General features: G+C 49.7%; 1 protein-coding gene across 2 annotated transcripts in view; it reads right to left on the bottom strand.

The window, feature by feature from the left end:
* PIK3C2B (phosphatidylinositol-4-phosphate 3-kinase catalytic subunit type 2 beta) overlaps nt 1–22,191 on the bottom strand; it is a 65,329-nt gene extending 43,138 nt beyond the window's left edge. For both annotated transcript variants that reach the window (XM_041774057.1, XM_041774058.1), the window contains exon 1: nt 22,059–22,191. The gene's annotated coding sequence lies outside the window, so the exon portion shown is untranslated. The remainder of the gene's footprint in view (nt 1–22,058) is intronic.
* Nucleotides 22,192–26,617: the final 4,426 nt, after the last annotated feature.

Below are 26,617 nucleotides of genomic sequence, written 5' to 3'. Positions count from 1 at the left end.
CTGACGGATTACAGGTGTGCCATATTGATTCCCCTTGGCCCTCAGGACACCAGACAGGAAGGCAGGACCTCCAGGCCAGCTGCCACTGGCTGAAAGCAGCCCCCTTCATGTACTCCAGCGTTAGCATCCTTTTCTTTAGAAGCCATGACATGAAGATAGCCCTGAATGAATAGTTATCAGGACAAGGCTGGCCTGGCCCAGCAGTTCTCAACCCTGATTACACTTTAAAAACACCAGGGGTCCTTTTTAAAAGTACTGATACCTGGGTACTCTTAAGAGTGTCTAATTTAATTGGTCTGCCGTAGAGCAGTGGTATTTTTTTAAAACGCCAAGAGATTCTGGTCTATAGCTGGAGCTAAGAACCACAGACTTATGTGTATATATGTCTCGGTTAGGTTGTGAGGTGAGTGCGAAGTAGCCACTTCAGATCCTTTTTGCCAGCAGCTAAGATGTTCATGATTTCATAAAATTATCTAAAATTATTCATTCTTGGACAGCCTGGGTGGCTCAGCACTTTAGTGCCGCCTTCAGCCGAGGGCCTGATCCTGGAGACCCAGGATCAAGTCCCACGTTGGGCTCCCTGCATGGAGCCTATTTCTACCTCTGCCTGTGTCTCTGCCTCTCTCTCTCTCTCTCTCCCCCCATGTCTCTCATTAATAAATATATAAAATCTTTAAAAAAAATTATTCATTGTTGTACTGCTTTATCCAGCAGGTAATTAACATGAAGCATGTTGTTTTTCTTTTTCTTTCTTTCTTTTTTAAGCATGTTGTTTCTTATGATTCGAAAGTTGAAAACATCAAAAGGACAAAAGGTTCAGATAGATACTGGGTGGCAAGTTCCATCAGCTCCCAAATGAGTTAGGATGAAGGTATCACTTGACCTGAGGTGTCCGCCCTGATGGTCTCTCCATTAGGCCCAGGCGCAGAACCCTGTCCCCAGAGGGCTGTGGCTCGCTGGCTTAGTGAATCTTTTTTTTTTTTTTTAAGATTTTATTTATTATTCATGAGAGACAAACACAGAGAGAGAGGCAGAGACACAGGCAGAGAGAGAAGCAGGCTCCATGCAGGGAGCCCGATGTGGGACTTGATCCCAGGACTCCAGGATCACGCTCTGAGCCAAAGGCAGACACTCAACCACTGAGCCATCCAGGCATCCCTGGCTTAGTGAATCTCAGCAAGTAGTTCGTCGAAGACTGAATAGCCCAAGCCCAGCTTTGGGGCATATGAAGTGACTCTCTGCCTGTTGAGATCTATATCCTTCAACAACTTCTTACAGATTACTTTTTACCAACAGAGGGTAAGAGGGAGACTTACTATTTGAAATTCAAAGGAATTGGATGAGCAGATGGAGGTACCCAGAACACAGTTGCTGGGAGTTAGGAAACTGGCCCCAGGAAACGGTTCTTGTACCTTAGATAGGAGACACCAAATAAATGCTCCAGCTGGACCAAGCATTTCATTCCAGAGAATACTGAGACTTAGGAGTGCCTACGTGGCCTCATTTTCAGACAGACAGACAGACACACACACACACACACACACACACACACACACACAGCTGTCTCTTCTCTGGCTGTATAATTTCCTGGACTCTGAAGTTTCTGGGCCTCTCTGTCCCTCTAGAGAAGTCAGGTCAACCTGTGCTCAACCTGCTGTCCTTGGGGTCACAATCTCCAAAAGGCAGAGTCTCCATCACCAGTAAACACCAGGAACATCAAGTGTGAAGTCACCATGACAGCTGGGACGAGCCCTGAACACCTGCTGTCCTGGGATGAGGCTGATGCTCAGGACTCCCAGGAGTCTCTGTCCCTGTGGGCAGCTCAGCCCCTGACCATCTCTGGGCTCCAATCAGTGCCAAGGCTGATCAGTACATTGATTCTGGGACCCCAGCGTCAGTGCTGCTCCCCTGGAGCTCAAGTCCCACAAGGATGTGAGACACACCCTCCCTGTGCTCTCAGGGCTGGGCTGCCACTCTCTGTCACCCCCTTAACCACCCCAAAGAGGCTAGACCTCTGCTGAGATTCAGAGAGGGCCACAGAGCCGATGATCTCAGAGACATAGTCCCTCTTATCTCCCCCTCTTCTCCACTCAGATGTGGGGCCTTCAACAAAAACTTCCAGGTCTGATTGGCCTTGGGTAATAGAAATTCCTTCTTCTAGTCATGGATGGCTGAATGAATGATTGCTCTGTCCTGAATATGCTGAACACCAGGCATAGGGAGTACAGCTCTGCCTACCCTGAGTCCAGCTTGATCCCAGATCTTTCCTGCCTGGAGACTCTGTGTTTAGTAATTCATCTCTGAGATGGCTCTGAAGCTCAGAGGAACAGCTTCTCCTTGCGTTTCACTGGGCCCCACATCAGGTTATTTTACCTGCAGGACAAGACCCATGAAACAAAACTCCTGACTACAATAATAATAATAAATCAAATGGTTTTAGAAAAAAGTTTATAGACCCCTATTCAACTGGAAACAGGAAGCATTTCTTTTCCACTGTTTTTCCAATCATGCTTTTTACCATAAATTCCATCCATTTTCTCTCCACAATAAAAAAGACTTAGGGACACCTAGGTGGCTTAGTTAGTTAAGGTGTCATCTCCTGATTTTGGCTCAGGTGGTGATCTCATGGTCGTCGAGCCCCACAGCAGGCTCTGCGCTGGGCATGGAGCCTGCTTGAGATCCTCTCTCCCCCTCTGTGCCCCACAACCCCCTGTTTGCATGTATACTTTCTCTCTCTCGAAAGAAAAGAAAAAAGAAGGATTTGCCTTTGCCAGGCACCACTAGGAAGAGGAAAACTGAAGCTATTGGAAATAATCTCTCTCAACTTCCTACAGCTCTCATGCATGAATTTATCCACACTTGCGTGCAGTCTCCCTTTCTTCCTTTTGGTCTCTGGGAGAGTGGGTTCCTGCCTCCTGCTGAGGCACAACCTTCTTGTCCTCTTGCCCCATTCACTGGATCTCCTCCTGGATCATATCCCTTCCCCCACTGTACCTTTGCCCCTTCTCCTTAATGAGGTCTCTCTCTTCAGCACATACACATGTTCAGGCTGCTTCTAGCCTTAAAAAGAAAGTATGAGAAAACAACAACAACAAAAACCCCATGCCCTACACCCTAAGCACCTTCTCTTGCCTTTTTGTCCTCCAGCCAGTATCTTTTCTGTTCCTCCTTCCCAGTAAGTCCTCCAAGAGCACAAGACACATGTACTTTCCCAATTCCCATTTACCCTTCGACTCACTGTAATCTGGCTTCTGTCCCCATCCTTCCAACAAAAACCACCCCAGGAACAATACCCAGGCCATCCAATTCCACAGGCCTTTTTTTTTTTTTTTTTTTAAGATTGTATTTATTTGTGACTGAGCAAGCACAAGTGGAGGTAGGGGAGGGGCAGAGAGGGAGAGGCAAACCCCCTGCTGGGCAGGGAGCCTGCACATGTGGGCCTCAATCTCAGGACCCTGAGATCACGACCTGAGCTGAAGGCAGATGCTTAACTGACTGAGCCACCCAGGTGCCCTTCCACAGGCATTTCTACTGACCCAGACATGGCTGCTGCATTTAGCTTTCCAGACCCTTCCCTTCTTCCCTAAACTCTTTACCCCTTGGCTTCCATGACACTTTTTTCTACTTGTTCTCTACCTCCTTCTTTGTCCACCCCTGAAATGCTGGTGTCAGGACTCCATTCTCAGCCACTGTTAACACCCTCTGCTCAGGCAACCTTGCATCTCATCTCTGATGCGTCCCACTCATGCGTTGGAGTGTATCCAATGGTGTATCTTGCCCTCAAGTTTATGTGCCCGCCCATATCTCAGGCCCCAAATGCCCCAAAACTGAACTACTACCTTGTTCTTTCCTTCCCACAACCTCTCCACCCTCCTGGTTCCCCACCTCAGCAAAAGGCACAAGCCAGTCCTCCAAATTAGAAGCCCTACAGCCTCCCTGGATTCGTCCTTTGCCTTGTCCCCATAGCCAGTCAACAAAGTCTTCCTCATTAAGTGACTTTGCCTCTTTTGTATTCCTGAATCTAGTCCTTCCTGCTAGATGCCCTAAGGAAGCCCTTATCTTCTCCCATTTGGGTTATTACAATAGGCTCCTCACAGTTCTTCCTCCTAATCTGCCCCTCTCATAAAGGCATTCTCCCCAGAACAGCCAGAGGGCTCTTTCTAAAAGGTAAACCTGATCATCTCACTCCCTGCTTCCACACCTTCAAAGGCTCTCTATTTGCTTCCTTTATCACCACCCCCCATCTTCCTTTCAGCTGTAGTCATTCACTGCCAGGGACTCAATACCTTGCTGACTTGTTCAACATCCTCCTTGCCCTGGGCCTTCCCTCCCCAATTCCCTTTTGCTTTCTGCCTGTGGGACTCTAACTCACTCCTTAGCCTTTGCTCAGACATCACGTTCTCCAGGAAGCTTTCTCTTAGTCCCAGATGGGATTAAGGGCCGCTTCTTTATGCTCTCAATAGTAACTTGTGCATACCTCAAATATAGTCTTAAAATAGTTTATTCAAAATTAAATAAGCATCAATTGCACTACTGGGTATTTACCCCAAAGATACAGATGCAGTGAAATGCTGGGACCTGCACCCCAATGTTTACAGCACCAATATCCACAATAGCCAAACTGTGGAAGGAGCCTCGATGTCCACCGACAGATGAATGGATAAAGACGTGGTTTATATATACACAATGGAATATTACTCAGTCATCAGAAAGGACAAACACCATTTGCTTCAACGTGGATGGAACTGGAAGGTATTCTGCTGAGTGAAATAAGTCAATTGAAGAAGGACAGTCATCACATGGTTTCACTCATATATGGAATATAAGAAATAGTGAAAGGGATTATAAGGGAAGGAGGGAAAGTGAGTGGGGAAAATTAGAGAGGGAGACAAACCATGTCCTAACTCTGGGACATGAACAAGGAGTAGAGGAAGGGGAGGTGGGTGGGGGGATGGGGTGACTGGGTGATGGGCACTGAGGAAGGCACTTCATGAGATGAGCACTAGGTGTTATACTATATGTTGGCAAATCGAACTTCAATTAAAAAAAATTAAATAGGCATGGACCTGTCACCTCCACCACCATCAAGCTCCTTAACTTCCAAATTCACCTCATTTCCATTGAGAAACATACTTGAACTGGGATGTAAGAATAGCGCTTTCTGGTAGTAAAAGTTTTTAGACATAAGATCGGTAATCAGGATGCAGCTGGTGCCCTTCCTTGGGGTCCTACCAACACAGGACTGGGTATCACCTCACTGGGCTGGGTCTGGCATCTGTAAAGGCAGGTGGGCGGACACACAGAACCACCTCACAAAGTACTTTCCAACGTTGGGCCCTTGATTCTAAACAATTGGTTTCCTCAAGTCAAATTTCTCAGAGGACTCAACGTCACCTCCTAGAGCAGCCTTAGCCCTAGGAGGAAAGAGAAGAAAGGCCCATGGGTGGGCCAGCCAGTGGGCCTGGCTCCTGAGGTTCTTCCAAAACTGGAATTCAGATGAAGAAAGCCAAGCTACCCCTCTCTAACCACCGTCCCCTGGTGCCTCGCCAGGACTCCACCAGACTGCCTGTCAGCCATGCAGAAAAGGAGGCCCAGCCTGCAGACAGATCCTGCGCCCAGGGCCACACTGGCAGCTGCTCCTTCAGAAAGGCTCAGTGCTCTGCTCACTCTGAAGGTGAGGAGGTAGACAAGCAGCACACCCGGACCCCCACCCTAGGACCAGGAGAGCCACCCCCTAAGGTGGAGTGAAAATACAGAGTGGCAGCCAGGCACAAGGGAAATCCAGAGGGGGAAAGAGGGAAGGCAGGGGCAACGTTCCCAACAACCTAGAGCTAGAGCGAGCTGGCTTCCTCTAAGAACTCAAGCCCCAAATTTCATTTTCTGGGACGGGTGGGGATACACAAAGTATTTTAGGAATCAGAATCTCATGTTTCCTGCCTCCGCCTCCCCTTCCCCAATTCAGCTCCCTCTCCGCCAGCTTCTGCAGGGTTGACAAATTAGAAACTGCTCTATTCCCTTCGTCTTCAAGGGCTCCTAGGGATGCTGTAAAAAATTCATGTAAATCCCAGGAAAGAAAAAAAAATCCCAGGAAAGAGGTGGGGTGGTGAGGGCCTGGGTCTTTGCAGCCCATCCAGGAAGAAGCAGTTGGGCCAAGTACTACAGTGTCACACGACTCCAAGGCACACCCACACATTGGATTCTACGTGAATGCCACCCTCTGACCACCACAAAGAGAACCGTGTGAATGGCGCCCCCTGGAGTCGCACACCTAAGTGGCCCAGGCTGTGGTCTCTTCTCGTGTCTTTCAGAGAGCAAATACAAATTGTCCACAAGACCACCTTCAGCTGGGTTCCACTCACCACCCACAGGCACTCTTTGTCTACACTTCCCCATAGGCAGGCTCTCTTTCTCTGCTTAACCACTTGATAGTAAGATGCAAATGCTTCCCCTCTAAATACTTCAGCCTGAATCTCTAAAGAACTAGGACCCTCCCCTATATAAACACACTGCCATCAGGCCACTGACAAAATTTAAGGTAGACAGGATAATAGTATCTAATACAAAGTCCACATCTGAATGCTCCCAATGATCATCTTGGAAGTTTTTCCAAATGTACAGATTCCTGGCCCCTCTTCTGGAGGGTCTGACTCAGGGTGAATCCCTGGATTCTGATCATTACAAACCCTCCCCAACTCCCCAGGCAATTCAGATATGTTACCAGATTTGACCCTACAGACCACAGTTTTGGAACTACCAGAAAGACAAGTGGGAAGTGGGGAAAGGGACTCCACCAAGCCCCATGCAGTCAGCTGGTAGATGAAGAGAGTATGCTTCTGGGTGAGCAGGTCAGTGCCAGGATCTGAGCAGCACCAGGCACCAAATAGTCCACATGGCTGCCAAAGGATGGCTGGAGGCTGGCCACGGAGGAAACAGGGTCAGAGCAGAGCCACACAATGGTCTGGAGTCAAAGGGTGGAGAGAAAGGAGAGGAAACTCCCTAGAATGAGCTGGCTCTGCTCAGTCCCTGTGCCAGGGAGGGTGGAGCCCCAGGGGCCAGCTGTGGGCGGAGAGGGCTTCCTGCTGCCTGGCTGTAGGGTGCCTTTTCAGAACTGCTCTGCTCAGCCTGAGGGGTCTGGGTCATTTCCCACCCAGACCCACAGAACTGAATCCCAATGGCCACCGAGTACCAGCTACACGCCAGGTGCCACACTCCTCGAAGTATTCAGATAACTGTGGCACAGTCATCCAGGGAGCTCACCATCTAGCAAAAGTGACAGGCATCCCCATAAATAATTCAAGCCCCACTCATCTTGGGGCACAAAGCAGGAAAACACTGCATATCTTGGCCCATCTTCATGGGGCAGGGAACATGGAGAGCTGTCAAGCAAGATGGTTAGAAATATATATATATATGAAGGGTCTCAAGCCCCCAGCCTTGGGCATCCCACCTTTGAGCAGTTTTTATTTTTTAAAAAAAATTATTTATTTATTTGAGAGAGAGAGAACAAGTGGTGGGGAGGGACAGAAGGAGAGGGAGAAGCCGACTTCCTGCTGAGTAGGAAGTTTGATGTGGCACTCTATCCCAGGATCCCAAGATCATGACCTGAGCCAAAGGCAGACACTTAACAGACTGAGCTACCCAGGTGCCCCGGAGCAGTTTTTAATAAGGGAAGAGGACTCCGTTCTAGGACTACCTTGGAAGGGACCTTCAGCACCTCCTCTTAGAACAACATGGGTCAAGGAGACCATGCAGACTTAAACCCTTTGGCTTCCAGAGTTTTATCTTCAGAAGACCCCTGCCCCTTTCCACCCCCCAACACCCACACTCACCCATATCCCAAATCACACTGGTTTTGCAGCCAGGGACCCAACCCCCACCTCTCCCTCCATACACTTGCCACCCTGTTAACCCACCCACCCCAGCCCCAAGAGGCTCGGCTCTAGGAGGGAAGGTCAGTGTGCCCTGCATCACGAATCCAACAGGAAGGTGTATCTGAAAGGTCAACTCCCTGTCTCAGACAAATACCCATCTGATCCTGGCTTCCTCGCGGAAAACCTATAGGTTGTACACAGCTCTGTCTGCAAGCCTCTTTGGTGTAGGCCCATCACTGAATCACATGGACCAACAAGGTCTTTCTCTTATCTATGTTCCCTCTCTGTGGGTATCACTTATTTCCAAGTGTGAAGACACAGAAAACAACCGTCTGTGCTTTCCTCCTGCCCACCCATCCACTCTCTAGCATCTTCTTGGCCAAATTAAAGCAGGTCCACATGGTTCAGTCTTTGTTCTTGGAACTTAACTTTCCATCCCTGGATTCCCTGGGCCTACCCGAGACATTCCACTTATCTGAAGCCCAAGTTGATACCAGGGTTAGTAGAGGGCTCTTCGAGTCCTAGAAGAACTGAGACAGGTGCTAGGGGCCTGTGTGACAGGCTAGATGGAGCTGGGTTTGCCTTCAGAGCCCTAGAGTCCTCAATCCCACCTCAGAAACCATGTGTGGGGATCCCTGGGTGGCGCAGCGGTTTGGCGCCTGCCTTTGGCCCAGGGCGCAATCCTGGAGACCCGGGATCGAATCCCACGTCGGGCTCCTGGTGCATGGAGCCTGCTTCTCCCTCTGCCTGTGTCTCTGCCTCCCTCTCTCTCTCTCTCTCTCTCTCTGTAACTATCATAAATAAATTAATTAATTTTTAAAAAGTTAAAAAAAAAAATAAACCATGTGTGCAGCTGGTCCTGTGCACGCACACACAGAAGCCCTGAAAATCACAGATCCTAGCACAAACCCTGCAAATTCAGGACTTGAGTAAGAAGAAAATCAGGGATGGAAGAGTTGAGGCAGCTTGTGGCTCCTTTCAAAACTTTCCTTCCTAGAGCTGGCAATGTAGATCAGAGACGGGGAGCTGGCACTCAGCTCAATGGAACCCCTGGCCAAGAGGGAAGAAAGGTCTTGGCAGTGTGTGGATCTCTAATCCAGGAACCATCCCGGGAGCCAGAGCAGCCACATCTCCTCTTGTCTGGTCTGGTCTGCACTTCCTGCACTCCCTCCTCTCCCCACCCCAAGCCACCCCAGCCCATAGAACCAGCCCTTCTAGTTCTGATCAGCTGGGCTCCCTGTAAGCAGTTTGGTGATTAAGAATTACTCTTCCAGCTTCCTTGGCCCTCCAGAAAAAGGCAGTAGGATGCGGGTGGGGGGAAGGAGCTCCCAGGATGACCTTCCCTTGTCAATCTTGGTCTCCAGCTGAGGGGATTCCTAAGGAAAGTTCTTTACAAACAAGATTCACACCAGCCCATCCCATGTCAGAAAAACCACCCCAACATTTCTAAATATCAACGTCTAAGAAACTTTAATCTCTCTGAGGGTATTGGAGACCCCATGAAGGAAGCCCCTCTCAGAGGAGGATGTAAGAAAGTGGGTGGAGTGGGGGATGGGGACACAGCCGCCCTCGTGGTCTTTTGCCTCCCCTCCTCATCTTTGGGACACAGCGCCATTTGCTAAGAAGCAAACCAATGCCTCCGGCGAGGCCTGTGCTATCACCTGTCACCTCCAGCTCAATCTCCACTCCAGCTTCCCCAGATCATGTCCTTTGGAATCCAGTTCTCCAGGATTCCTGTGTGGGCTGGGGAAACTCCCTGGAGGAGGCCAGCCCATTAAACCGAATCCAGAAAGCGGGTCACAGCTGTTCCCAAGCAGCTCTGGCGCCAAAAAGAGAACAGAACACACCAAAGAGTCTCTGCTCTGCCTAGAGGACTCACCAGAGGGAAGGGATGGGAGCCACATAGATGCTTGTGTCCCAAGTCCTCATGAGCCTTAAGGCCTCATGGGTTGGGCATGCTGGGTGCACCTAACCCATCAGAGTCTGCAAGAATGAAGGAGCAGCACTTCAGATTATGGCCCAAGCCCATGGCTAGGGGAGGGGATGTATCTTGGGATAACTACAGAGGCACTGAACTAACCAGTGTGCACTGAGTAATGCCAAGTGGGACCTCCTCCTGAAGGACACCTTTGCTAGGGATCAGAGCTTAGATTTTTAGGGAGCATTTCCAATTAATTCAATTCAAACAATGCTTTGGTTGTTTTCTGGTAGCAACCTCCCAGACATCTGAGAGGCTCTCTCTCTCCTCCATGACAGCGTCCTCCTGTCTGTTAGAGATAAGCAGATGGAGGCCTACCAAGTGTCAGTGACTTTGCCCTGAGTCTCACACCAGATCTGTGGCAGAGTGGAAAGGGGTCCACAGACCAAATGTGGAGAAGCTACATGGCACTGACACTCAAGAACAATCTGAACCCGAACACTGTGCTGTCCCCCAACAAGTACACACCTGGCCCAGATGTGCCAGAACCCCAGGATGAGGAGGAGAAGGACCCGGAAGACTGGTCCCCAGAATGATCCTACACACAGCGTGCAGAAAGTAAGGCCCACAGCCCCCCACCGCCCCCCACATGCTGCCTGAGGGAAGGTTGGAGGCGAAAGCCTGTAAGCCTGCATGAAGGAGCCAGCGGGCAGTCACAGGCTGTGTGGGCGGTGGGATGCCAGCAGCTGAGAGCCACCTGCTTGGCTTGGAGGAGGGCAAAGGGAAGTCAAGCAGAAAAAGGCTGAGCCAGTCTTCTATAGAACCTGAGGAGCTGAGGCCCACACCCCACACCATGCCCAGGGCAAGCTCCCTGCCCCCTCCCAGTAGGAAGGCTCTGCATGCGTTCACAAAACCTGCCCGCTGTCCCTCTGCCACCACTATCTCTAGCCCAGCAATCTAGACATGTGGCCTGATAATAAGAGTATCTTCAGTAGCGCTAACTCCCCGATGAAGAAAATCCCTGATAGACTACAGTCATTCTCAGGGACCTAAGCCATGGTAATCACATAAACTGCACATACACCCCCCCCACACACACACACACACTTTGCCCACACTACTCACTCCCTTCCCTGTGCACACTCCACATCCCCCAAGACCTACCTCTCCGACCCCCTCCCTCTCCACCCTACACACACTCATACCTTCCCCACACGCCCACAAGCACCCCACACTCTCCATGCATACTCCATGCCCCAACCCCCACACCTCCATACCCTGAACGCCTCGCACAACCCCCATACCCTACACAATTACCCACATCTGCCCCTGCACATCTCCCATACCTTCCCATCCCTCCAGCCCCCTCCCACATCCCCTCCACCTTGCTCTCCCCCTCATCAGCCCCCAGAGGAGAGGAGATGAGTAGAGAGGAAACTGGCTTAAACACCACAAGATCACAATCTTAGATCTTTGTGCTATTGGCAAAGAAGTCGGAGAGAAGCAGACAGGAGGTTGAACCCGGAAGTAAAGGAAATAGGACCTTTTAGCTCCAGGGAGCAGCTCTGGGCTTTCAGAGTTCACATTCCAATACACTGGAGGCAGGCCCTGCCAGCCAGGAGGCCACCAGGGAGCCAGAATGCCAGGCAAGGGGACTCCAGGCAGCCGAGCCCAGCAGAGCCTTTGCCCAAAGGCCACGTAGCTTCCAGCAGACCTCAGGAGTGGTTGGTTATTTCCTAAGTCAGGGTACATTGGAGAGGCCCTGGTGTCTTCGCAGACCAGGTTGCTCCCCTCTCGAGCAGCCCCCATTTTACAGCCCAGAAAACATACACACACACACACACACAAAACACCACCAAACATCTGACACTACTTTACAGGGGGGTACTAGAGGCTAAGGCGTTAGTCCCCATCCAGGGACATTTGCATTTAAAAAGCAAATGTTGGGGATCGCTGGGTGGCTCAGAGGTTTGGGGCCTGCCTTTGGCAGGGGGCGTGATCCTGGAGTCGCAGGATCAAGTCCCCTCGTTGGGCTCCCTGCATGGAGCCTGCTTCTCCCCCTCTGCCTGTGTCTCTGCTTCTCTCTATGTCTATCATGAATAAATAAAAAATTTAAAATAAAATAAAATAAAAAGCAAATGTCTCTCTCCTCTGAGGAGAGAGCGCCCAACCTAATCCATTCTGGAAGTGGTAAGGGAAACTTCGAGAGGCTGGGAGGAATGATCCATTAAAAGGTAGGCGGGGGTGGGTCTCTGGTGCCAGCTGTGCCTCTTCAAGGCTTCCCTGGTCTCAGGGCCTGAGGCTTAGGCATGTCTTGCCCCCGTTCAGAACACATGTCCCCCTCAGTGTGGCCCAGCAGGCAGCCTGTCATCAAGTCACTGACCCCTGCCAATCCCTGGCCTTGGCTATTGTCAGCTAAAACTGACCCACGTGGCCACCAGACCTTCCCCCCATCCCCTCACCCCCTTCCATCCCCCACCCCCCGCTGTGAAGTTCCCCTCCACTTTTCCTGGTAACAGACAGAAGGACCCTTCTGCTCAGGGTCAGCCAAGGACACTGAACCTCGAAAGAGACCAAGGATTCCATTTTACCCAGGTCAACAGAGAAACCCCCCGTTGCCTTCCTGTGCCTCTGTCCTGATGGTAGGTTCCAGTGTCCTCAGCAGGACCCCTGACAGCATTGTAGAGACTCCCTACGCTCTATTTTGCTCTATTTTCTTGCCCAGCTGAGTCTTAGGGCCTCAAAAGCCCTTGGTGCAGCAGGAGGTTCCTTCTTCCCAGTTTTCTGTCTCTCCTCTCCCTGCGCAGACTCAAGAGCTTCAGAAGCCTTCCCTGGTCAATTCTTCCAATTTCTCCTGACTTCTACTCTTTGTATCTGCTTAACACTTATGCTGTGTGTGTGTGTGTGTGTGTGTGTGTGTGTGTGACAATAGATTGAAATGGTGGCCCTGGGGTCTGGGGCACAAGAACACCACATATGCCTTAGATGGCATTAAAACAGCAATTTTCATCTGTGCAGAGGGGTCAAGAAGACTTATTTTCTAAGCAGGAAGTGACCTAGGGGGTGGGGGAGCAGAGCAAGGAATCATGGTGATTTCTTTGGGTGTTGCTCTGTACGTGCTCTGATGTTCAAGGTCCCAAGGGAGACAGAGGTCTCCTCCATAAGACATGGTACCAGTCTACATCCAGCAAAGGGGACACTCGACAGAGGGGAAGACCAGCTGCCCACCCGGCACAGTGGAGCATGCTCCCTTTCCACCAGTCCCATTTTCATGAGGCTTTGTCCATGTGACTCTCCCTCGAGATCCACAAGGGCAGCAATAGTCACAGGCCATTCTCAGTAGGGATTAGTTGAAACTGCTTTCAGCTGGATAAGTGTAGCCAAGGTGTGACCATGAGTACAGACATCTTAGGGCCGATGTTCCACAGGCCACCTTACAGAAATACCACTCCAATGTATGGAAACACCATTACAGTCTGCCAAGTTAGTACCCCCAAGGATATGCCCGTTGTCGTGACTGGAGTGGAGGAGTCATACTTTATTCTGGGGAAAGGGAAAGAGGAGGAGGGCAGGGCTGGGCAAGAGGCTAAGTGAATACGAGTATGGCAGAAATATAAGGAAAGAAGGAGGGCAGCCCCGGTGGCACAGTGGTTTAGCACCGCCTGCAGCCTGGGGTGTGATCCTGGAGACCCGGGATCAAGTCCCACATCAGGCTCCCTACATGGAGCCTGCTTCTCCCTCTGCCTGTGTCTCTGCCTCTCTGCCTGCCTCTCTCTCTCTCTGCCTCTGAATAAATAAAAAATAAATAAAAAGGAAAGAAGGAGACCTGGTTTTCCCCTCTGCGATTTTGTCCCAGGTATCTTGTTTAATCCTCACAACAATCCTACTACATGGGTATTAATATCCTTATTTAATGGATGAGGTAAGTAGTAAGCAGAAAGGGGACTCATTAATTTACCCAAGGTCACAAAACTAGTAGGCAGTAGAATCAAGAATCAAATCGAAACCTGTTTGAGGCCAAAATTCATAGTGTTTTTCCCATCCCATAGAATGCGCCCCAGGCACCTCCCATTTTGCTGAAAGTGCAAGCTGACATTGTGATTATCCCAATACAACTCTGTACCCTCCCTCCTTACCCCAAAACACTCTTTTACCTCCCAAGCCACTCAAAAGCAAGCAAATAATAAACAAGCAAAAACCGAAAGACAACCCACCATCATACAGATAAGAGGACCAATGGCCAACTGTCAAAATGGGTGAAGAGGAGTGAGAGATCCAGGCCTCCACTCATGGAATGAATAAGTCACGGGAATAAAGAGCACAGCACAGGGAATCTAGTCAGTGATACTGTACTAGTGTTGTGTGGTGCCGGATTGTAGCTAAACTGGTGGTGAGCACAGTGTAACATATGGAGAAGTTGAATCCCTCTGTTGTACACCTGAAACTAATGTAATGTTGTGTGTCACTGCGATGGAGGGAGGGAGGGAGACAGAGAGAAAACCAATGACCAGAGGGGAGAAATGACTTGTCTGGAGCCACACAGCTAGCCAGTGGCAGAAGCAGGACTAGAAACTAGAGGCATGTCCTTGACTCCCACTCCAGTGCTCTTTCCAGACTGAGCCACAACCAATCCACCTCCAGGGAAGGAAATACCCCCTGCCTTCCTAATCCAACCTCTCTCAAATTGGTCCCCATTCTTTTCCAAGCTTTGGATTACTTTTCTTAATGAAACAACCTATCGAAAGCACATATCAGGGGGATCCCTGGGTGGCTTAGCGGTTTAGCGCCTGCCTTTGGCCCAGGGCCTAATCCTGGAGTCCTGGGATCGAGTCCCGCGTCAGGCTCCCTGCATGGAGCCTGCTTCTCCCTCTGCCTGTGTCTCTACCTCTCTCTCTCTCTATGTCTATCATGAATAAATAAATAAATAAAATCTTTAAAAAAAAAAAAAAAAGCACATATCAGGCACCCAAAATGATTATTCTTTCTCTTACCTGAATAACTAAAGTAGCCTTCTAAAGTCTGTCTCCCCACTAACCCCTGAAGCCCTATGCTCTTCTGGCAAGAAAACCCTGCAGCAATGGCTCTATTCACATCATCCTTCTGAAGAAAAGGTTTCTAGCTCTCCCGCTTATTATCAGACATTCAAGACTCCCCACACCGAATCCCAGCCCTGTGCCCCGCACATTCCCTAAATGCTGAGGGTTATTAACCATTCCCCAGAGCCATGAGTTTTCCCACAAATCTTCAGTCATGCTAGCACCTTCTGGAATACTCTGGCTTGCCTTCTTCAAGTGCCTGCTCTTATATTTGAGCCTTCTCTCACCTCCTATGACCTAAAGTGACTTTCACTCCCTTTTGAACATCTTTAAATATATACAGCATTTACACTGTTTGGCATTATACCTACTAGTGATGGGAATTAAGATAATTTTTATTCATGTAGGTGATTTATAGATACAAAGCACTTTCACAGGGGCGCCTGGGTGGCTCAGTCAGCTAAGTATCTGCCTTTGGCTGAGGTCATGATCTCAGGGTCCTGGGACCGAGTCCTATGCTGGACTCCCTGTTCAGTGGGGAGCCCACTCCCTCTATCGCTCCTGCTTATGAGAGTGCTCGCTCTCTCTCTCTCTCTCTCTCTGTCAAATAAATAAATAAAATCTTTAAACAAACAAACACAAAGTACTTTCACAGACATAAGCCCATTCATCTTAAGAATAGGAACTATCTCTTATTTACCTTTGTCTTCCCCACGATGCTCAGCACAGTGTTTTACACCAGGGACACAGCCCTTAAATACTGTGTTCTGAGCATGGTCAGACCAACTCAGAGGAGAACATTTAACATCTCCCTGCTGCAGGGTTAGAGATTCTGAATGAGGAAGGCAAGTTGTAATTTATTTTTCCAGGCTCATACCCCATAGCATTTATTCAACTCTCAAGAGTTTAGAGGCCCCAAAATAGGAAGCACTATGGTCCCAGCTTCTATACTTCTCTGAAATGCTGCCTCAGATTACTCCAGCTCTTGAGGCAGCTGTGTGACAGCTGCCTCGTTGTGAGTTTATAGGATTACCTCCCGTCATAAAGCAACTCATCCATTCACTTGCAGCTTTTGGAGTACAATGTGGTTACCTCAAGGTCATGGACCATATTGAAGTTTATATCCCTCTAACATAACTGTAACTACCATCATTTACTAAGCCCTTACTACGTAGCAGGGGCTGTGCTAGAGTACACTGAAATGAACTCATTTCATTTTTACCACAGCCTTTTTCTCCCCCCTGGTATTATTATTTTCCCCCATCTTACAAATGAGGAAACAGAAGCACAGAGAAATTAAGTAACTTTCCCAAGATCATATGACTAGTATGTGGGAGAGCCAGGTTTTGAACCATCCTCTTACCTATATACTGAATGTATACTGCCCTTCAGTTGATGAATCAGTAAATATAAGAATGAAGGAACAGAGGCACTGAAGATATTTTTGTTGGAGGAAGAATTAACCGACCATTGATTAACCCACCTTCTGCCTCTACGCTATGTTACCTGTAGGACTATCAGAAGAGGCTCTTTCAAACTCCCCCCAAGTTCAGGTGGATCTACACGTATAGAATCCCAGGCGGCAAAATAAAGATGCTCGGTTTAATTCTTAATGAACTAAGTTCTCCCAGAACACAAACTCCAGAAGGTCAGGGAATGTGTCTGTCTTCTTTACTCCCATGCACTGAGGAGAGTGTCAGATACATTGTGAATAAAAGATAAAATACAAGCTCCTTCAATGGCTCTAGCCAGGTTAAACTACTTTTACGTCACCTGCTTTGCCTTTCACTTCATCCCCCACCCCAATTTCTACTCATTGTTCTGATCTTGGCTGACATTGAACTTCTTCCAGGAAGTCTGACTACCCTCAATGCCCCACTTAGGAGTTTTCAAAGCATCCCATACTCACCCACTCACCCACTCCACAGCCTATATATTTGTCTGTAGTCCCCACTCAACTGAAAGTTCTGGAAGGCTCTCTGCCCTCATCACTTTGAAAGTCATCAGTAAGCCTTCAAAAAAACATCTGTTGAATGAATGAGTTCTTTTTAAACATTATCTTGAGAAACTTATGTCCCTTTGTGACCATAGCTTCTTCCACAGACAACTTTGAGAACAACCCTTTCTGTTGTCAACTGACTCTTGGGGAAACCCCATCTCATTCAGAACTTGGGCCTCACCGACACTTTTTTTCTCAGAGGTCCCTTATAGGGGAGCACCGAAGGAAGAAACAACAGGTGTTGGAGGTATCCTGACCTGGATTCAAACTTTGGTTCTGCTCTAATTATCTTTGGCATGTTTCTTAATCTTCATTTCAATCAAGCCTAATTGGAATCTCAGCTATCCCATTGGTAAAGGGGAAGACACAATTTCATCCTCATGATTTTCTCCAACATTAGGGGAAGGGGAAAGTAAAGATAATGTCTGAAAAGTTACAGGAGGACAACACCTGAAACTAATATAACACTGTATGTTAACTGGAATTAAAATTAAAACTTAGGGGGGAAAATAAAGAAGAAAAGCTTAAAAAGTAAACACGCAAGCAAGCAAGCTACCAGTGGACAGACACTCAATGCTGCTGGCTATTCTTCAGCACACGCTCTTGACTTTCTTGGTACTTGAACTTTTGCTCAGGTGGCTCCTTTTTGCCTCCTGTGCCAGAACCATTTGCAACAGTGTTGTCAAAATTGCACTTCAGAGATTTTGCCAACCCCTTGGAACCACTCTATCTTTCAAAGTCTCCTGTCAGGGAATTATAGCTATCTTTTCTCTTAATCAAAAAAAAAAAAAAAAATCTGCCTTCTTGAAGTCTAGAGTGGAAATGTGAAACCCTGGCCATAATATTTTTTGGGGTAAAATAAAGATGTCTTCTTTTCCCAGGTTCCCATTAATACCCAATTTGCAAACAATCTCTCCTTTTTGGATCAAAATTAAATGCACTTTAATGGTGCTCCTTATCAGCTTAACTTCCTCTATTTACCCTTAGGAAAACATAACAGCATGGTGAATCAAGAAAGTGGTAGATGCTCTGCTTCCAGCAAAGCAGGGCTCTCAAGAGATGTCTCAACTGTGGAAGAGCCCCATCATTACACCTGTCTTCTGGGTTAGTTTGGGACTTAAGACAAGAAAGGCTCATATCCATTTCTTCTCCCTAGCAAGGCAAAATGTAGCATTTCCTCAAAATGGAATCTTCTTAGTTCTTTCCTCTTTTTCCCCTCACCCTATGTCTTCGGGTCTGCTGCCAAGGGTACCAACTACATGAAGATAAAATAACTTGGCTGGAGAGAATGCCTCCATACAAACTTACTCCTGGTGGGCCTGGCCTTAGCCAGGCACCAGACATGGGCAATTGGCCATGTTGAGTAAAGCAGCTCTCATTCCTGACACTCACCTCCATTTGGGGAGGATACAGGGAGAGGAGATGAAGAAGCAGCTAACTTCTAGGACAGGACCCTCAGGAGCACAGACTTAGGACACACAGAGCATAGTAGGAAGAATTGCCAAGAAGAAAAGAAAGCACTGCCTCCAAGGAGATTAATCTCATGGTGTCTAGGGTTGGTTGGCTAGAGAGAGGGAAAGGTCTAGGAAGGAGGGAATTGAACAGTGTTTTCAGGAAGGAATAAAGGCAGGAGTAATAAAGCATTGGTGAAAGGAAAACATTCTCTAAAGAGGCAGATGATCTCTGGTTCCTCTTGGAAGTACTACTGAGCCTTTGCTGGATGAGACATCCTGTGGGAAGTATCCCAAAAGAGGAAGGAATAAATTGTTAGATTCCTTCAATCATAGGTTCTGTACTCTGCCAGAGGATTATTGAGAACCTCTTTCCTCTTCCTTCTCCAGACTTTGAGGGCCTCTGCCCTGAAGTACGTTGTCTTCTGTGTCCTTAATGTCTTTAACCAACATAGAAACTCAGGGTGAGTGAATCCCATCACCAGTGCCCTAAGAGAATTCCCCAAAAATAAAGTCACTGGCAGGGTCTACATATGACTCTGAAGTGCTGCAAGACAGGTCCTGTCATTGGTCATATGTGGCCTATGGGGCAAGCATAAAGTTCTAGCACCACTAGTATCTGTGACCTTGGGAGAGTGACTTCTTCTCAGGGAAATGAGAAGTCCTTTCCAGTTCTGAAGCCTTAGGTGGTCATAGGATGTGCAAGAATAATAGTCTCCTAAGTTTCATTTTATAAGACAGATGCAAAATAAAACAGATATAGAAATACAAAAACAAAAGATTTGCCTCAATTTTCTGGAGTACCCCAAGTCCCAAATCTCTTATTAATGTTGCCCAGAAGGTAGCAAAAGTACTTGACTTGATTATCCCCTGTCTTCTCCTTACACTGAAGGTAGGGATACGAATGAGAAAGCAGAGAAAAGCTGGCAAGGAATTCGCATACATGTGCCTTCCCCAAACACCTGGGAATTCAGAAGGAGCTATGCTGGGCCCTGCCCTTGAGAAGTTTAATATCTAAGGAGTGTCCCAGTCTGGTGACATGTCATGAGCGTTCAAATCAGGGAATCCGGTAAAAATGAATTCCATGACTCTGCTACCCCTTCTCGTTCTCCGAAGACCCAAGATGTCTCTATTAGTGGTATCGAAGTTATGAGCACAGGGTCTGGAGTGAAACAGCCTGCTTCAAATCCCTCCTCTGTCATTTATGAACTGATTGACATCAGTAAGTGTTAGCTATTATATTATTTGCCAGCTCAGCACTACCCTGTCAATGAATAGTAGCCAGAGTTTGAGGGCTGTTTCCCCCTTTCCTATAAATATTGTTAAGCAGTGTTTCCTTCCCTCTTGGCTCCCATCCTGCCAAAGCTTTTTTAAAGTACACCACCCCCCCACCACCACCACCAAAAAAGAGAAGTAACCCAAGAAATAGATACCTTGGTATTGGCACACTACTCTTCCCTTGTCCCATGTCCCAGAACATTCTCTATTCCATCCCTTTCTCCCATCCCTGTCCCAACTCTCACCAGTTCTCCCTCCCTTGTTACCAAGGTTAAAACTCAGGGAGAATGACACGCATTGATACAGTACTCTGCAGTTTCCAGAATGCTTTTGTACACATGATTTTATTCAGTTCATGGTAAGCAGGGTATTTCACCCTTAAAACAGTCTTATGAGCCGAGGGTATTTTCTCTCCCATTTTACAGATGTGCAAACTAATTCTTAGGTTCACAAGTTGTCCATGCTCACACAGCTAGGAAGTAAGTTACACCTGGACTCAAAGCCAAGCCCCCTGGCCTCAAAACCACCCATTGTTTTCTCTACACCTCAGCATTATCATGTCCAGGTTCACATTCTGGGAGCGTGGGGAGCATGAGCAGCTTGAAGTTTATGGCCAGTCACAAACCCCTCACAGGAAACGAAGTTCTCTCATTTTTCTCCCTGCTGGCTGTGGCAGGGCTGTCCAAACTGAAGGACTACCCAGATGAGGTACCTGCAAAGCACCAGGCCAGATGTGGTGAGGAAACCAGAGAGGGGACCAAAGGCCCACAAGGCTGTAGGGTGTCTGCTAGAGGGTCATTATGTCATGGCAAAGACCAAGAGCATTCCAGGTCATTGGGCAATCCCAAAGGAGCACCCCAGAGAAAATTGTGAGGCCTCAGATCCCCGGAGCCTTCCTCAGCCCAGCACACCCCCCTCACGGATGCTTCCAGGGAGAAGAAAATGCACAGGCTCCCTTCTGGCCAGGGCTGAGAGCTTGATCAAATTCAGACACACACACCCATGCACACTCAGCAGTAAATTCAGAGCCATGGAAATCAAACCTTAAGCTCACCGAAAGGCCAAAGGAGAAGCAGCCACAGCCTCAGTCCCGGGCTCCGGCTCGCAGCCACCATCTCCTCAGATGCTAGCTGCCAGGCAGAGCTATAAAATGTGCCTCTACTTAATTTTTCCATGGACACAACCCCAGATGGGAGTGCCAGGCTCTGGAGGAGATGCAGTTCTGAAGTCTCATAACCTCTCTGCTGTAGTCCACAGCTGGACTTGGGGAAGGAGGAGTATCTGGGGATCCAGTTTGCCACCCCCTGTAATGTTGCTCTGCCAATACCTTTCCAAGGCCTAGGGTAGTGGTAGAGTAAGTTTTCATTCAAACTGATACAGGTTTGGAATTCAGTGCAAATTGCTTACATCTGCTTGGCCACATCTCAGACAGGTAGTTTAGAGAGAGAAGGAGGGCAGTGTTGGCCCACTTCTGGAAGCCCCGTAGCTGTGTGCTCAGGAATCTGGTGCCATGCTGGGACCAGCCAGCCGGGTACGAAATTCCCCAACGGAATTGAGGGGAAAAACAAAACAAAACAAAACACATCAGGGCAAGAGGGGACGATAGATTCCATCCCAGGCGTGGCTGGTGGAACTGGGACAGGGGAGCCACAAAGACCCCCGAAAGGGGGTGGGGACGGAGGGGGAAGAAGGTTGGCCTGGAGGAACCAGAGCAGTGGCAGATTCTGCACACACACACACACCCCTCAGCCAAGCAGGGTGTGTGCACTAACTAACCTCATACATTCGGTAATCTCTTCTCACAGCCAGGAGCTTGCCAAGCCCCTTGGCTCCCCACCCTACCCCACCCCGGCTTGGCAGCGTCCCCCAGGCTTCCTGCTGCTGCGATTGCTCCCCGACATCAAAGCCGCCGCTGTCGGGAGCCGAGCAGGAGACAAGTGCCAGCCAGGAGAGCAGCGCCTCCCGGGAGGGCCCGGGAACTCAGGCCTGAGGGTCCCCCTCTCCCGCTCGGCTTCTCCTGCTGCTGCAGTACCCTTATAAGGCAGGAGCCACGTCTGCCCTCCGTGTGGCTAAAGCGTGTATATATTCCCAGGCTAGATGCTGACTTTTCACCCACTGCAAGGGAAAGCAGCACCCCACCACCCCCACTCCGGGGCAGGTTTTGCTTTTTATTTCTTATCTTAAACAAACCCCCGAACCATTGGTTGGTTCAGATCGCCTTGCAGCTGGGAGCCAGGAAGTGTGTTTAGAGAAAAGGGGTGGGAAGGGGGTGCCCGGGGCCGAGGCGCCCCGAAACGGCTGGGGCGGGGCGGGGCGGCGGATGGAGTCGGCAACCTGCAGGGTGCCGCGGGCTGGGTCTGTCGCCGCCCCGCGCCCGCGCCCGCGCCCGCGCCCCGGCCGGCCCCTCGCATTGTGGCGCCTCGGCTGCTGCCAGGTTGCAGGGGGAGCCCCTTGACCCGCGCGCCCCCGCGCCCCCGCGCCCTCCGCCGGTGCCGCGCGTCCTACCTGAGCTCGCTGCGGGCTTCCCTGCGAGCCCCGACGCGCCGCGTGCCCCGCTCCGGGCTGCCCGGCCCCCGCCCGCGGCCGGGCCGCTCCCCTGTGCGCGCCGCACGCCGCGAGCGCCGGCCCTGGGGGGCCCCGGGCGGCGGGGAGGCGCCCCCGGGCGGCGGGGAGGCGCCCCCGGGCGCGGGAGCCGCTCGGGGGACGCGGGGGGCGCTGGCGGGGGGCGCTGGCGGGGGGCGCTCCGGGCCACGAGCGCGCGCGACCCGCAGAGTCAGGCCACCCCGGGGGAGACAATAGCGGGAGCCGCGGGCGGGAGCGGGGAAGCCATGTCCCGGAGGCCCGGCGCACTGCTCGGCGACGGAGGCGCGGCCGGCCCGGCCCGGACAGGCAGCCGCCCGCCGCCCGCTCCGCCCGCTCCGCCCGCAGCCCGCTCCGCCCGCTCCACCCGCAGCGCCCACTCGGCTGCGAGCGCGAGCGCGAGCGCGGGCGGGGCGGGCCCCGGAACCCCGGGCGCCTCCGCCTCCGCCTCCGCCTCCGCCGCGGCCCTCCCCCTCCCCGTCCTGCCCCTCCCCCTCCCCTCCCCTCCCCTCCCCTCCCCTCCCCTCCCCTCCCCCTCCCCTCCCCTCCCCCTCCCCCGCGGCCGTCCCAGCGTGCTCGGGAGCCGGCGGCCGCGCTGCGCTTCCCACTCGAGCGCGGCCCCTGCAGATGGCCGTGACTCTCCCCTGCGGGCACCCCTCTGCTCGGCTGCTCGGCGTCAGAGGATGCCAGGTGGTTCCGCTGAAAATGAACGGCCCGTCGGTGCGAGGACTTCCCCGCGGGGTCATTCGGGTGGCGGCGCCTGCAAAAGCCCCCACCTGGAGGGCGCAGGCGGGGGGCGCTGTCCGGGCGCCGAGCGCTCAGCCGTGCGGGGGCTTCTCGGCCCAAGCGCCCGGTGCGACCTGAGCCCCGGAGGACCGCGATCCCCAGGGGGAGGGAGCTATAGGGTCCTCCGACCCGACCGTGGCAGGGGGAAAACCCACTTCGTTCATCACTAGGCTGTATGTTTAAAATTTGGACTCTTAGTGCTGTCTTTGAGCAGTGCTCTCTAGAAGAATTTTCCTAAAGACTCCACCCAACACAGGCACACACGCATCAAGAATTGGCCAGCTCCTCATTTGCATTTGCTTTGCATAGTAACCATGATCTTTGATCTCAAAGTACAATTTCCTCAAAACTTGAGTTAGTTCTTCCCCCCCACCCCCCCACCCCGGGGGCCCTCCTTCCTTTCTGGCCGGTCAGTAAGGATCAACACCTGCTTCTCAAGCCTCCCTCCTCTACAATTCCCCTTCAGGTATCAGGGTCTCCAGGCTCCCAAACTCCTTTGGAAGCCTGAGACTCCCCAGCCAGGGTTTCCATGGAAACGTCTGCCAACCTACCCCTTTACTGGTCTCAAGGAAATATTTGTTAAAATGCTACTGTTTCAGTCTGTTTGGGGTTTACTAGAGTTAAAAAATATATATATCAGGAAGACCTCTAAAATTTCCTCATTAATACAAAATTGTGCAAAAACCCAACACGATTCTTAGATTCATAGAGTTATAGAAATTGAAGAGACTCCAGAGCTCAGTAAGAGGATATTTATTAGGAAGAGAATTTGATTAACCAGAAGTCCTACAGGGGGAGGAAGTGTAAAAAGTGAGTTCACAAGTCAGGACTTCTTGGGATATTGTTTTGTTCTCATAAAAGATGAAATCTAAGCTAATGCAAAGGACCCTTAATTGTAGGTGACCCTGTCTAAGCGAATGCAAAGGACCCTTAATTGTAGGTGACCCTGAGCAAGACAGGAGGAGGAGAAGCCCATGAAAGGGGAGACTCAAGCCTGTGTTTCTTCTCTCTGCCCTCTGCCATGTGACTTCGGGTAGTCCACTCCACCTTCTGAGCATCAGTAATAATATCAGCTTCACTTAAGCCACTCGGGGCTTTTGTGAAGAGCAAATGAGAGGATGTATGTGAACCATTCCGATGACTATAGACAGAATGCTCTGCACGTACATCAATCATAATGGAAATGTGATCCTATTCCTAATCCTCAAGAGCCACAGGGGATAAAAACACTCATTCATTCATTCGTTCATTCATTCATTCACTCATTCACCACTTGTTCACAGTATAAATATCTGTGACCCTGTCATCAGGCTAAGCTCCCAGGCCTGAGAGAACAGAGTGACCTAGTGGCCGTCAGTATGTCTGTTGCTGGAGTGAAAATTTCCCAAATGGAGAGCTAACAGGAAATAGGGTTGAACTTCAGTAGGGTTGAACATTTTATCAGAGACTTTATAATGCACTTTGGAACGGAGAAAAATATTTCCTTATAAGAGAAACCAGGGCATGCCAAAAAATTTAGATTTTTTTTTTTTCCCCTGCAGGTGACAGAGAACCCAGGGTATAGACAAGTGGAGCTGGGAGTGATATGATCAGAAAAACCTTCTGGCATATTGCATAAGAGGATTTGGAAGATGCTCTGTGTATCTTCCCTTTGCTGCTGCAGACTCAATCTTGGCTCTCTGGCTTCCTAGTATGGGATGGCCCCTGGGAACCCTGGCAGGAGATTGGAAGGAAGGGGGTCGAATAGGTCTGGATATTTGTTTCTCAGGATTTCCCTCTCTTTGGAGTCACTGTGGGCTGGCTGCCACCCTCACCCAAAGTTCACAGCTCCCTCTGGGTGGTTCCCTCTCCCTCCCCTCTTTTCTCAATTCAGATATCTCAATTGCCTTCTCTGGCCTGGGGGTGAAAATTTGCTTTCCTACTGGCCCTAAAGTACTGCACACTATTCCTGTAGCTTTCCTTTACCCTGCTGACCCTTTGTAAATAGTATCTTCAAAGTGGAGAGTGCCATTTGCTTCCTGCCACGTTAGGAGTACAGGATGACAGCTCAAGGAAGCTATGGCTACATTCAGAGTTGCAAGATCAGAGAATCTCAAAAACTGGGCCAGGGCTGTGACAGTGAGGATGGAAAGGAAAGGACAGACACACAAGATGGTTAGGAGGTCAAATCAATCATATTTGATTATAGATGTAATGTAGGTAGTGGGCAGAGGGATCTAGAATCACTCTCTACTTGATGCCATGGGAATTAGTGGCAGATGGTGCCATGCACCAAGTGGGGGACTGGAGTAAGACAGGGCCCAGGTGTTGGGGGAGCGAACATAAGTTTAATTTTGGACATGTTGGGTTTAAAGCATCTGTGGAATGTTTAGTTGAGGATGTCTAGCAGAATGGATTTATGAAACCAAAATCAGAGCAGAGGTATAGACAGGTGATGGCAATTTTGGATTCTTTGGATAATAGATGGTTGTGAAGCTGTGGGCATGTGTGAGATCACCTAGGTGGGCACAACAGAGAAAGGGCCCTACCAAAGAAGCTGAGAAGAAACAACCAGGTTGATAGGGAAAATCTGAGACCACAGGGTATCAGAAAGGAGGGTGGGAGGAAACGTCAGTGAAGTGACCAGAACACAAGTTTGGCAGAAGGGCAGGGCTAGAAAATGCCCTTTGCATTAACAGGAAAGTCACTGGGATGCTGGTATGAGAACAGTCACAGTTAAACCAGGCTCCAGTGGGTTAAGGAATAAAAGAGACACATGAGGACATTGAAGCTTCTTTCTAGAAGCTTGGCAATTAATGGAAACTATAAAGCAGTGGATAGGGGGGTGAGGAGTGCAGGATCAAAGGGAAGATTTTTGTGATGGCTTTTTCAGATTGGAAGAGCTTAAACATACTCAAATGTTGAAGGGAAAGACCAAGGAGGTAGAGGATTAATAAAAACTGTGACAGAGCAGATGGACACACAGGGGGTGGATGGGAGGAATGGGGTTGCTTGGGATATCTGAGAGGAAGGGTGCACAAGCAGGTACTTGCATAGGTTGGTAAACCTAGAGGTGAAGAGTTAACTGGTGGTCTGTAAGCAATCTCCTGAAAGAGAAGGGGTCAAGCTGGGCTTGAGGACTTAATGAATGTAGATATGGTTAAAATAGCCATCAAAAGGGATGAGAATGGTGGCTTCTTAGAGAAATGGAATTGTCGGCAGAAGCAAGGATGTGGCTGGAATCAGGTATTCTGATACATAGTGGAAGTGATATTTACATTTTCATCCTTTTCTTCTGCTGCCCTGGGAAGACCAGGTGTAGAATGTTAAATTGGGGCTGGGGTAGGATGTTGCAGAATTGGTACAGTTGGAGGATAGAGGGGAAAGGAGGTTCCTGACAAAAAAGGAGGTGTCCAAGGAGTGACATAAAGCTGGAGAAAGACTGTGAATCTTGAGGAAGGGAGTTTAGGGGCCTGGCTACCTCTAGTTTTGCTTCCCTCTAATCTCTTCTCCAATACCTCAGCCAGAATGATCTCTCTAAAGCAGACACCTGCTTCCCTTGCTTAATTAACATCAACTAGCACAGAAGCTCTGTGAGGGCAGGGGTTCTTTAGTTGTTGTTGTTGTTGTTGTTGTTGTTGTTGTTTTCCCTTTAGTTCTTAAACTTCTGTATTCCCAGAGTCTGGAACAGTGCCTGGCACATAGAATGTGCTCAATAA

The sequence above is a fragment of the Vulpes lagopus genome, chromosome 11, assembly GCF_018345385.1.
Source record: "Vulpes lagopus strain Blue_001 chromosome 11, ASM1834538v1, whole genome shotgun sequence".
Lineage (NCBI taxonomy): Eukaryota > Metazoa > Chordata > Mammalia > Carnivora > Canidae > Vulpes > Vulpes lagopus.
Note: the sequence above shows the minus strand (reverse complement) of the source record. Positions and strands in the feature narration are given on the sequence as shown.